A 12578-nucleotide genomic window follows, 5' to 3' on the forward strand; every position below is an offset into this window, starting at 1 on the left:
GAAACCCCCTTTATTTCTGGCTTAACTTTTCTTTGCCCATCCCCCCCTCTCCCCCCCCCCCCCCCCCCCCCCCCATTGCTAAAGATGGCATAGTCAGCCCTGGTTATAAGGGGAAAGTGGTGGTTGAAAGATAGTTTCAGCCCATCCGGTGTGGGCAGAGATTGGCTCCCGCAAGATTCGCAGCTGAGAAACACAGATGAGGTAGCCACTGTTGGCTCAGTGTGCTGAAGGTCAGAGGAGGCCCAGCTACACAGCCTGTAATCCTGGGCCAACCTGGACTGTTCATTGGTTAGCACTCATCTTGAATTTGCATATCCAAAAGACAACACAATTACTTAGCACTGCCCTGAAAAGTATATAAAACTGAGCCACGGAGATGGAAATGTTAAATTAGAGACCAAAGCCCACTTCTGGGTTGTTCGGTGACCCTGCCTTTTCCCCTCTGTCCACCTGACGACAGGTAACTCAGCTCCTCCTCCCCGGCCCCAGACCGGCAGTGGTTTGGGGGGCAGGCAAGGGAAGTGTAGAGGCTGTTGACTTTGAACTGTGATGTGCACCAAAAAACTGGCTTGATGTTAATGACTTTGATCTCTCTGGTGAGAAGTCTGAGGTCATAGCTTTTGTTTATCCCTGAACAACATGCTGGCGTCTTCTGCCTGCTTTGTACATGGTGCCTTCCTGGAATACAGGTGTGAAAACCCATCTGAGTCATGTGCTTTGGCTTTCACAAGAGGATGAACATGGCCCTGCCTTGCGTAGATGCCTCATTTCCCATATATCTTGCCTTTACTTTTGGCATATGGCTCTCCAGGAGAGACGTGCCTGCTGTGGCAAAGGGGCTGTTTTAACAACAACAAAAGGGGCCTCGTTTGAAGGTCCTTATAAGCTAGATGGGGCATCATCAGCCCAACTGAATTCATTTTTCCCTAAAAAAAATTACTTCTAAACAATAAACATGTTTGTTAAAGAAATACTGGAACATTTACAAAAGGAGAAACAAGTTACCCAGGTTTTGCTATCTAAACACGACTGTCCCTGTTAACATTAAAAATAATTTTTTTTTTTAATGTTTATTTAGCTTTGAGAGAGACACAGTCGAGAAAGGGGGGAGCAGAGAGAGGGAGTCACAGAATCTGAAGCAGGCTCCGGGCTCCCAGCTGTCAGCACAGAGCCTGATGGCGGGGCTTGAACTCACAAACTGTGAGATCATGATCTGGGCCGAAGTCAGACACTCAACCAACTGAGCCACCCAGGTGCCCCATTTTGATGTGCTCTGTAATTGTGGTTTGTTTTGTTTTTTTCTACCTAAGGGTTATTTTGCCTTTTACATGTTTGTAACCATAATATAGAAACAATTTTGTGTGCTGGTTTTTAATTTAACATTAGAGAGTAAGTGAATAGTAAGCATCACGTTTAATGGCCACCTGGCATACCCTTAAGTTCCTGCGTACTTGGCCCTGGAGTGTTTTGAACCACCAGGACTTGGTGACTGGCTGGAGGTGACACAGGGAGCTGGTGAGGAAGCCAGGCGCAGACCCCATGCTTCCAGTTCCAGCTGAGTGTTCCTTATACTCACTGGTTCTCAACCTTTCTCTGCCCTCATTCCTCACACATCAGCTGGCTATGTATCCTTGCCTCTTGGGTCTCTTGCTATGTTATTGTGTATGACTTCCTCCCCACCTTCCACTGAGGATCACTCTGCCACCTGCTTTGGGGCATCTCCCCAGGGCTGGAGGCCAAATGATCCCTTTCCATCATGTCACTTCAAGAAACAGTATCATAAGGAATAGTTTTATTTATTTGGGCCAGATTTGCCTCCTGCTTCTTCCAGCCCAAGTTCCACCCTGGCCCCTTCCCATGACCTTGCATTGATACTAGCTCTGTAGCAGGAGAAAGAATGGCCAAAGGAAACAGGGACAGGTTTGGGTGTCCAGCAGATGATCCTGGGCTGTGGTGCTCTGCTGCTGTCACTGTGGACGGGTGACGTGGCTCCCACCCCCTGCCCGCTACTTCTCAGAGTTCTTCCTTCCCTTTCAGGACTGGCTACACGGGCACGTGTTCACATGAGGGCCCTTTTATTAGAAGGGTTCTACGCTTAATTTAATGCTCTGCTGTTGCCATCTTGAAATTCTTAATAATTTTTGAACGGTGACACTGCATTTTCATTTCGCACTAGGCCCCACATATTTGTAGCCAGCCCTGCTCTTATTAGACGTGAACACACACTTACCTGCAGCACTCATCTTATTTCACTCTGTTGTGTACACTGACTCACCTCATACCCTGGGGGATGTTTCAGTGGAAGGACCAGCCTTTGGAATCAAGTAGATTGTTTCAAATGACCACATATTGACTTTGGGACGTTGGGTTAGTGACCCATTTGGAGCCTCATTGTTCTCAACTGTAAAGTCGGCATAGCGATCTTAAGTTTTTAAGACTTCTGATGATCCAGGGGCGCCTGGGGGGCTCAGTCGGTTGGGCGTCCGACTTCAGCTCAGGTCATGATCTCACAGTCTGTGAGTTCGAGCCCCGCATCGGGCTCTGTGCTGACAGCTCGGAGCCTGGAGCCTGCTTCGGATTCTGTGTCTCCCTCTCTCTCTCTGCCCCTCCCCTGCTCATGCTCTGTCTCTCTCTGTCTCAAAAATAAATAAAAACATTGAAAAAAATTAAAAAGAAAAAGACTGCTGATGATCCAGAGAGTATGTGGGATGGGTAGCACAGTACCTTGTGCATCCACAGTCAGTATCAACTTATGTTCCTCCCTCCCTCCTCATCTGGCAGTGTTGGTATACAGTAAGTGCTCACCATGCACCTATTACATTGCAGTTTGTGATGGTCATTTTGTGCCTCTTCATTTCCAAATGGGGCCAGGCTTTGTGTCCTAATCTCTGGGTAATCACACAATTAGAAGGGCTCATTCTAAGTACTGACTTTTCTCCTCCTTAGGTTTGGGGAGATGTGCATAGTGGAGTGCTTTTCAGTAAACTCTTTTGTTTTTGTTTTTTTTTAATGTTTATTTGTTTTGAGAGACAGCATGAGCAGGGAAGGTGCAGAGAGAGAGGGAGAGAGAATCCCAAGCAGGCTCCATGCTGTCAGTGCAGAGCCTGACGTGGGGCTTGAACTCACAAACTGTGAGATCGTGACCTGAGCCTAAATCAAGAGTTGGACACTTAACCGACTGAGTTCCTATCCTAAGAAAGTCCTGAGCATAGTGAGGTAAGACAGAGACGGAGGAAGGGGCAAAAATGTGCAGTTGCTGATTGGAGTTGAGCCTGTGCCTTGCAGAAACCTGGTGTATCATGGGAGGGATCCACGGCCGGAGCAGAAATGCAGCTGCGGCCAGGCTGGCTGGTTCCTGTAGGTCAGGATCTGGGACTGGCGCCTTTGGGTGTCTGTGACTGAGTCAGCGGCAGAGAGCCAGGCAAGCTTAGGGCAGCCTGTGGGCTTCGGCTATATTAGGAAGAAAGAACCCTTGGGCTCTCCCCAGAGCTCGCTGGGCAGGTGGGCAGTGGACAGGCCTCTGGTGGGCAGCTGGAAATGGGCTGTGTGGACAGACATGACCGGCTTTCACTTTGACTTTTGAGCGGGCTGCAGGAAGGTCACACACTGAAGTCCTAGCAGAGAGAAGCTTTCCTGATGCCAGTGACCCCTCTCCCCCGCCCCCGCCTTTATGAGTCAAAGTAAAATAGGAGACCCCAGTGAGCTTTAGTCCTTCATTCTTCTGTAAGCTCTTTGAGGGAGGTTTTACCTTGTAAAAAGCGCGCTCTCCTGAATAGTTTTAAGAGGAGATTAGGTTGGATACTGGGTGTCACAGATGAACAGCAGACCATCCAGACAGGACAAACTGGGACGATGGCTGCTTTACATACCATGGCAGCGAGGTCTTCATGGACAGCTGGTCTTGATTCAGAAACTCACCAAAGGTTTAGTTTTCCTTTGATTGTTTAGTATTACAGCATGAGATTTGGAAACAGAAGAGGAAACAATGTGGCAGGAGAATGGTGGCTTCTGAGGAGAAAAGGGAACAAGCTCCTGAGGAATTAAACCACAATTCAAGCAAAGCCCATCCCTGCCCCCCCCCCCCCGCCCGACCTCTTGACTTTCAGTTTCTTTTCTTCTTCTTTTTTGTTCTGTATCCTGTTTTCTGTAAGACTTATGGAAAGGCTAGTCATACAGCAGTTTCTCCACTGAAGTACTCTTGATGTCTTGGGCTGGGTAGTCCTGGTTTGTGGCTTCTGTCAGGTGCTTTGTGGGGTTTTAGCAGCATCCCCCCAGTTCTGACAGACAAAAATGCCTCCAGCACGCCCTGCAGGGGGGAATCACCACTGTGAAGAGCCTCTTCGAGCAGAAGGCAGTCCATTTGGAGTATCTGGGTGGCTCAGCCAGTTAAGTGTCTGACTTCGGCTCAGGTCATGATCTCATGGCTCATGAGTTCGAGCCCCGCATCGGGCTCTGTGCTGACGGCTCGGAGCCTGGAGCCTGCTTCAGGTTCTGTGTCTCCCTCTGTCTCTGCCCCTCCCCTGCTCACACTCTGTCTACCTCTCTCAAAAATAAATATTTTTTTTAAGTCCATTTTTCCACTGAAAAGCATTATTGCCGTTACCACTGGGCGGGTGATACGATGGGTCACCTCTCTCCATCTCCTGCTCCATAAAAATAAAAGCAAGAAGGGCAAGCTGTTCAGGAGGTTGGCTGGCCAGGAGTCAGTGTGCAGTGCTGTCTGATGTGGCTGCATTGCTAAATGTCCTTTTGGGCACCTTGAGGACCAGACCGTTGCCTGTGAAAACCCAGAGTAAAAAAAGAAGCAAGCAAACAAACCACCGTCACTCCCACCACCACCAGGGAACCATAGGAAAGGAAACCGGGACAGGAGGGAGGCTTTGCAATTTTATTTAAAATGGCTGCACGATTTGCACAAGACCCCCTCTTTCCGAGGCGCTCTCAGGAGGCCTGTCTGTGCAGAGCTGGCTTGGGTGTTATGTGAAGAGGCTGAGAACATGTGGCATAAACATCGACTGATATTGTTTGCCATTTAGCTCGGCATGTGTAATGCAGCAGGAATGGCTCCTGGCGGCATGTGACTCCCCTGCCAGCCGGGTGTGCACCGGGGCCACTCTCTCTCTGTCGCTTGCTCCCTCGCCTGCATTCCCCCTTCTCTGCCCCTTCCCAGACTCGTGAGAGTTTAAGTGGACGCTTGTCATGATTGGCAAGCAGAAAGCCGGTAGAATGTCACTGGAATTTTCTAGGGAGGCACAGGCGCGACGCCCAAAATGACTCCCAGCTTCGGTGGCCTCAGGTGAGCGTTCGATGCCAGGCGCCTGGGTCTTTTTCAGAAAGGTAAGGTTGCATGACATCATCCTACCTTTCCCCCCAGCACAAGAAGGAAATCGAGGGTTTTCTTTTTACTCTCTAGTCCGGGCGGCACTTCTGACCATGTTCTTGGCGCTAAGCATCTGTGCATGAGTATGCGATTTGTCTGTATCCCCACCCCCTCCTGTTAAAAAAAAAAAAAAAAAAAAGAATTGTAATAAATGATTCACAACGGCAGGGTAACATGTGACCTAAAACAGCTCCCCATGACCCCAGCGAAATCAGCGATCCCAACGTCAGCAAGTCTAGATGCTCTTTTTACTCTGGTTACTAAACTCTTATAAAGAAAAGTTGAGTGGCCACCGGGGAAACAGATCGCGTTATCATCAGACCTGAGGGAGCGGGCATTTTCGGAATCCCGAAACCTTATGAATGATGGGGTGTGTGTGTGGGGGGGGGGGGGTCTCGTAAGGCGGAGGTGTTTGGTGTTGATTGCTGGAATTTGTCAGCGATGGAAAATGAACGTTCGAAATGTCTTGTGTCTGCCGAGCGCTGTCAGGCTCATGACCCGGGAGGGGAGCACGGTCTTAGGATTCGGAAGCACGGGACATTTTGCCAAGAAAGAATGCTTGAAAGTTGCTTCTAAGCACCTCTGAAGGACCCGCAATACGTGTTTCAGCAACTATTAGGTATCGTTAAGTAAAGTTAAATTTCAAAACAAAACTATTTTCATAGTCCCCAAGCAAGCAAGCAACTGTATAAACATCTGTCGTGAGGTTCAGGGAGCACATTTGGACATGACTGTGCTGATCTGTGAGTAGGCTCATGCACAACCAAACATGACTCACCTCGTTTCTCTGTCTGATGCAATTAAAAGTCTCCTCGACACGTTTGGGACAGGAGCGCTGGTTTTCTTCTGGCAAGTGTGGAAAAGCAAACCCATACTCGTAAAATGGCGTGTAAAATAGTGTGTGTGATGGATCCTACCTCATGGGAATTTTTTAACCTTCAAAAAAATGCATCATGTAGCTTTCATTGGTTTCTGCCTTATATGTGTTGGAATCTTTTTTCTTCTTCTATGTTGCACGTTCTTTGCAAAGATGTCAGAAAACTGAAGGGTAGATATTTTCACACACTTGCCCCTCCCCCGCATGCATCCACTAACAGCTGCCACGTATGATTTTGTGGAATTTGATATTTTGAACGAAATGACTTCCTTCTTTTCCATAGTAATATAATAATCAATTTTACCATAGAGGACTGTGTACATGTCCAGCGTTGACTGCTCCTAATTAGCAATGCATGGGGTAGCAGAGGAAAGTGCCGGAGAGCAGTTTGGAGTGAAAGAAGAGTCAGCCATCGAATTTTAACCATTCTTTCTTGCCTCAGCCAAGGCAGTCCTCAGTCTCCGTGGATCTTAGCCGCAGGTTTAGTTTGTGGTGAACTGAGAAAATACTAGAACGGCACGTGCAGACGTAACCAAGATGGCTGCATCTGACGGCTGCTGCTTTTTATCTTCTATCTTTTCCCTTCGGTAGCTTTCCTATGGCCACAGCTGTGTTAAATAGAGACAAAAGCCAGAAGTAACCTACAGATAATATTCTCTGCCTTGGGTGTCACCTGTGATTTGTTGTCTGTAGTCAGAAAGGTATGTGTCTTAAGGCACCAGAAACTTCATCAACATTGGGAAATGGAAGCTTTCTCAAATAAATAGTTCCATGGTGTATTTATAACGTTCCAACCTTAATATTCTCATTTGCTCTAAGGAATTGAACAGAATTAAATAGTGCATGATCCCAACACACATAGGAAATGTATGCCTCATACTTCACAATGAAACACTGAGCATACACGTCCAAGACCTCCGTTCCCATATGCTTAGAGGCGGTCATAAATTCAAGTGAGTTGAATAAGTATTTGTTTAGTGCCTCTAATTTGCCCGGCACGGAGCCAGGCAGACACTCAGGAATTTGAAAGATTTTAGGACGTGGATGAGGTCTTCAAGGTGTTTAAAATTTAGAAAGCTAGGGTCACCCGTGGCAATCATCATCTGGCTGTCTACAGCAGAAACTATATGCGTACTGTGGAGAAAGTCTTGCCACAAAAAATATTTATCAAACCATGTGAGAGATGCTTCAGTGTATAGCTAAGAAAAATCGGTTGATTGCCCACTGTGTTTGTGGGCTTATAAAAAGTTCAGTGTTTATTCTTAAGTATAATTGAAAACAAATGGTCATGCTGCTTGTGGTGACAAAAATGGCTTGTGTGGCTCAAAGTAATGAAGAACAGATTGATTCTATTCCTTTATAGACTGTCAAGCCTCAGACTTTGCTTCACAATAGTTCTCCTGGGGAGCTATTAAAAATCCCAGTGTCAGGGCACCTGGGTGACTCAGTTGGTTCATTGTCCGACTTTGGTTCAGGTCATGATCTCGGGGTTTGTGGGTTTGAGCCCCACGTTTGGGCTCTGTGCTGTCAGCCTGTCAGTGTAGACCCTGCTTCAGATCCTCTGTCCCCCTCTCTTTGCCCCCACCTCTGCTTGTGCTCTCTCAAAAGTAAACATTAAAAAAAATCCCAGTGTCTAGGGTGAATCAGAATCTATGGAGATATGATCCAAGCATTAGTGTTTTAAAAACACCCCAAGTGATTTCAGTGCCACCACATTTGAAGTTTAACAATAAAGATGTTTTGTCAAACACTTTTTGTTAGCATAGGGTGAGTTTGGAAGGTGGACTTTCTCCTGATATTTCTCATAATGTTGCTTGACTGAAGAATTTTTGACATTCTGGAGTCTGATCCTTCTATTTTCTGCATTGGTGAACTCAGAGTGAATGGAGCTTGCTTTTTTCCTATTCAGCAACCGATAACGTGACGCTAAGCCAGTCAACGAACTAATTAGATTAGGTTTTATGAACCCAGAGTGTTTTGATTCCAGGAGGCCAAATATTGTTGAACATGTCGACTGACTCTCTTAAAGGATGGTAGGTAGAGTAGTGGCAAGTGCCCTGGATGTTACTCTTGCAGTGTCTGAAACCCCTGTGGAAAAGGGGGCCCCTTGTTGGTGTATTGGGTGCCTAGGAGATAGAAGAGGCTTGTTGTTTTTTTTTAATTTTTTTTCTTAATGTTTGATTTATTTTTGACAGCAAGAGAGACAGAGCACGAGCCGGGGAGGGGCAGAGAGAGAGACACAGAATCCCAAACAGGCTCCAAGCTCTGAGCTGTCAGCACAGAGCCTGATGCAGGGCTCAAACTCACAGACCGCGAGATCATGACCTGAGCCAAAGTCAGACGCTTAACCGACCGAGCCACCCAGGCGCCCCAGGTGTGGCTTGTTAAAAATACAGTTGTTACCGAATGCTTTGTAACTCACCATTGATTCTTGGAGTTGTAAGGTGGATTCAAGATAGTCTAGTCCAGTGGTTCTCAAAGTACAGCATCAGTATCGCTTGAACTTGTTAGAAATGTAGGGGCGCCTGGGTGGCTCAGTCGGTTGAGCGTCCGACTTCAGCTCAGGTCACGATCTTGCGGTCTGTGAGTTCGAGCCCCGCGTCAGGCTCTGGGCTGATGGCTCAGAGCCTGGAGCCTGCTTCCGATTCTGTGTCTCCCTCTCTCTCTGTCCCTCCCCCATTCATGCTCTGTCTCTCTCTGTCTCAAAAATAAATAAACGTTAAAAAAAAAAATTAAAAAAAAAAAAAAAGAAATGCAAGTAAATTCTCAGGCCCCTGCCCAGACCTCCTGAGACAGCAGCTGGGGGTGAGTCCAGCATCTGTGTTAGAAGAAGCCCTCCCAGTGCCCACCTAACTCTTGAAAACCACTGCCCTCATTTCACCTTGTCATTTTACAGACAGGTTTGTTTAGTGCAGATTAAATGCCTCTCTCTGAAGTCACCCAGAGCTGGGGGAGGGGGAAAGGCTAGAAACTCCGATCTCCCAGGACAGAAATCTATCACTGTACCATGACCAGATGAATTTGACTTTTCCTTGTGCCATCAATGACAGCTTTAAGAAAACACCCACCATCCTAAAATGATAAGGCATAAAGGGACCTTAAAAATGTTTCATCTGACCCTCCCATTTCACAGATGAGAAAACTAAGGTCTACAGGGTGAAATGACCACAATCAGATGTACAGTTATTGGGGGCAAAGCCTGTTTAAGAAGTAGGTCTACTTATGAGCCAAACAGTGCTACCCCACCCAAACTACCCCACACTGCCTCTTCAGCCTCGTATAGACTTCTAGTATTTGGTTTAAGTCACATTGGTTAAAATGTCCAGGCTAATAGTCAGACAACTCTGGGAAGAGAACAGCTGTATTGATTGAGAATTTTAATTTTTAAAAATTATTCTGAAATGTTATCTTGATTTAAAATTGCCTTGGGGGGGGTTGGCGCCTGGGCGGCTCAGTCACGTTGGGCCTCTGACTCTGTCTCAGCTCAGGTCTTGATCTCAGGGTTGTGAATTCAAGTTCCGGGTTGAGCTCCATGCCGGGCATGAAACCTATTTAAAAAAATTATAACAATAAAATAAATAGCATAAAATTGGCTTGCATTTTATGACCATCCTTGTACATTTACCAGAAAAATCTCAGTGATATAAATTACCGAAAATAAAGTTAGGAGAACATAGGGGCCATTCCCAGAGCATGTGTTTTATCTCAGAATCATGTAGATTAGACACTTACATCTTCTCAGATCACACACTAAAATCGCATTTTCTTCAGGTTCAGTTAAAAGGAAACACTGTCTATTTGTTGAATATTTTAGAATTTTGTACTCTGTGTGGTTGTCGCATTTACATAATTCTGATGGTGGTCAGAGACTGAATCTAATCCATATTGTCCACAGAGCTTCATCTTTAAAGCCTCGTAGCAACGCATACATGAAACATTTAGCCAGGAAGCCAAATTGAGAATATGATACACAGCTACTAAGTCCACACACATACACATGGAACAGTTGTGTACTTGTACAGAAGTGTTTAATGGTTCCACACACCAACCATGTCAGATACTGTGATATGAAATAGAACACATAATTCCTGCCTTCAAAATAATCACGGGGCAGTGAGGACATCAGATGAGCCATTGAATGGACGATTATGAGAGAGGGTGGTAGGAGCTAGAAGAGAGTATAGTTGAGGCTACCGGAGCAGCTAGGCATTCTGGGGAATCACAGAAGGGACATCAGCACACACTGGATGGGGGCAGGAGTCAGAGAAGGCTGCCTGGAGGAGGCGCCATCTGAGCAGCATGTTGAAGGACCCTGAGGGGGAATAGGCAGAGGTTTTCTAGGGAGAGGGAACAACATATGGGAAGGCATTCATGTTTGTTTGCATGTTGTCCTTCAGGAGGGCAATTTTGGCCTATAAACCCCTAAATACTACATTTGCATGTATAAACGTTAACTTTTGGTGCCTTGGGGAACTTGTATAGCAGTTTTTAAATATACATTTCAAACAGCTTGTTTTTCCATCTCAAAAGACTGAGGTTCTCCAGAAAAGTTTGTTGGCTGAGAGGTTACCCTATTTTATGTTACTGAGAAAACAAAGATCTCTCTTAACCCCAGAAGTCAATCCAACTCCCTTAATTTTAGCCTGCACAAAACCAGTGAAATTCTGCCCAACATGAATTTTCTGAAAAATTGTGTCTCAGGCAAACCCAACTCCAGCCCTGAAAGAGATTTGAGCTGAATTTCACTGTAAAAGGCTCCTTCGGTCTGTGGAATGCCTTTGTAGAGAACATCTTATAATGAGGCACTTTTGGTATTTGGATCACTGAATCTTCATGGACAGAGTCAAGAGAGCCTCTTCTTGTGCTAAACTGCCCAGGAGAACAGGGATGGAAGAAATTAAGTTATTTCATGCTGATTGGCCTGCAACACATATTATCTGAGCCACGTATATGACAATAGTTTCTTAAAAGGTATTTCCGGTAGCTTATAATCGCTTAATTTGTGAGACGTAAAAATAATAAATTATAAATTGTAGTATTTTGCATTTATTGTATATCAGTTACATACTACATGATGTTACTAACATCATATAGTATATACAAATAACAATCTATTATTAGTGTTTATTTATAATATTTATGTTATTATGATTTAATATTATTTGATTCTGTCATCAACATCAGCTTGCTTTACAGAGTGCTTGCATATCATGTTTGTTCTTTATAGCAACTTAGCAGGGCAGAATTATTATCTTGACAGATGAGGAAATTAAACCTGAGAGTTCTCAGATTTCAAAGGTGGAGGAGATCTTGGAGGTCCTTTCATCCAGCTTTTCTCATTCTACATAAAAAGGGAAACTGACTGGCCTCCAGTCCCACAGGGAGCAAGCAGCCGCTGTGGTACCTGGGTCTTCCAATTTACAGTTCAGCAATTTTTTTTTTTTTTTTTTTTTTACTTCACCATACACCGCCTGCAGGCCCTACTGTGTTAAAAGAAACTTGAGAGAATGTGCATTTCTTTCTTTAGGAGAAATACTGCTGAACCCCGTCCTACATGCTGGTTTATGAGCACACACAGGTATAGATAAGTCTCTTATTTTTATACTTTATTCTGTGTTTAGAGAGAGACAGACAGATCGATAAATAGACGCACCACACGTGGATGTCACTAGGGAGGTAGAGGTGGAATTAGACTGGGCAGAGTCTCAAAGGGGACTTCCACTTTATCTGTATAGTTTTGGGTTTTTTTTAAATAAAAAGTATCTGAGGGGGAAAAAAAATTACCATCATCATAGCATTTGTTAATTTGAGGTGATGGGCAGGCAGTGAACTTGTAAAGATGATAAAGATTTGTTATATTCTTCATATTTTTAAGGTTTTAAAGCTGAAAACAAAGCCAAATGTGAATATTAAAAATAAATTATGACCTACAGGACTATCATTTTATAAAGGCTATTTTAGGGGTGCCTGGGTGGCTCAGTCGGTTAAGCCTCCGACTTCAGCTCAGGTCACGATCTCACAGTCCGTGAGTTCAAGCCCCACATCGGGCTCTGGGCTCATGGCTCAGAGCCTGGAGCATGCTTCCGATTCTGTGTCTCCCTCTCTCTCTCTCTCTGCCCCTCCCCCGTTCATGCTCTGTCTCTGTCTCAAAAATAAATAAACGTTAAAAAAAATTAAAAACAAAAAATAAAGGGTATTTTACTTATTTATTTTAAGGGTTTTGTTTTGTTTTGTTTTTGAGAGAGAGTGAGAGCAGGGAGGGGCAGAGAGAGAGGAAGACAGAGGATCCAAAGCGGCCTCTGTGCTGACAGCAGCGAGCCC

At 45.3% G+C, this 12578-nt stretch overlaps 1 protein-coding gene across 6 annotated transcripts in view; it reads left to right on the forward strand.

Annotated features, from left to right (window-relative positions):
* RBM20 (RNA binding motif protein 20) overlaps nucleotides 1-12578 on the forward strand; it is a 193877-nt gene that overhangs the window by 117794 nt on the left and 63505 nt on the right. Inside the window, exon 1 of one of the 6 annotated variants that reach the window (XM_027063043.2) lies at nucleotides 81-5337. The exons of the other annotated variants lie outside the window; for them this stretch is intronic. The gene's annotated coding sequence lies outside the window, so the exon portion shown is untranslated. Of the gene's footprint in view, nucleotides 1-80; nucleotides 5338-12578 lie in introns of those variants that run through there. 6 annotated transcript variants of the gene reach the window in all.

Source organism: Acinonyx jubatus, chromosome D2 (genome assembly GCF_027475565.1).
Source record: "Acinonyx jubatus isolate Ajub_Pintada_27869175 chromosome D2, VMU_Ajub_asm_v1.0, whole genome shotgun sequence".
In the NCBI taxonomy this organism is placed as follows: domain Eukaryota; kingdom Metazoa; phylum Chordata; class Mammalia; order Carnivora; family Felidae; genus Acinonyx; species Acinonyx jubatus.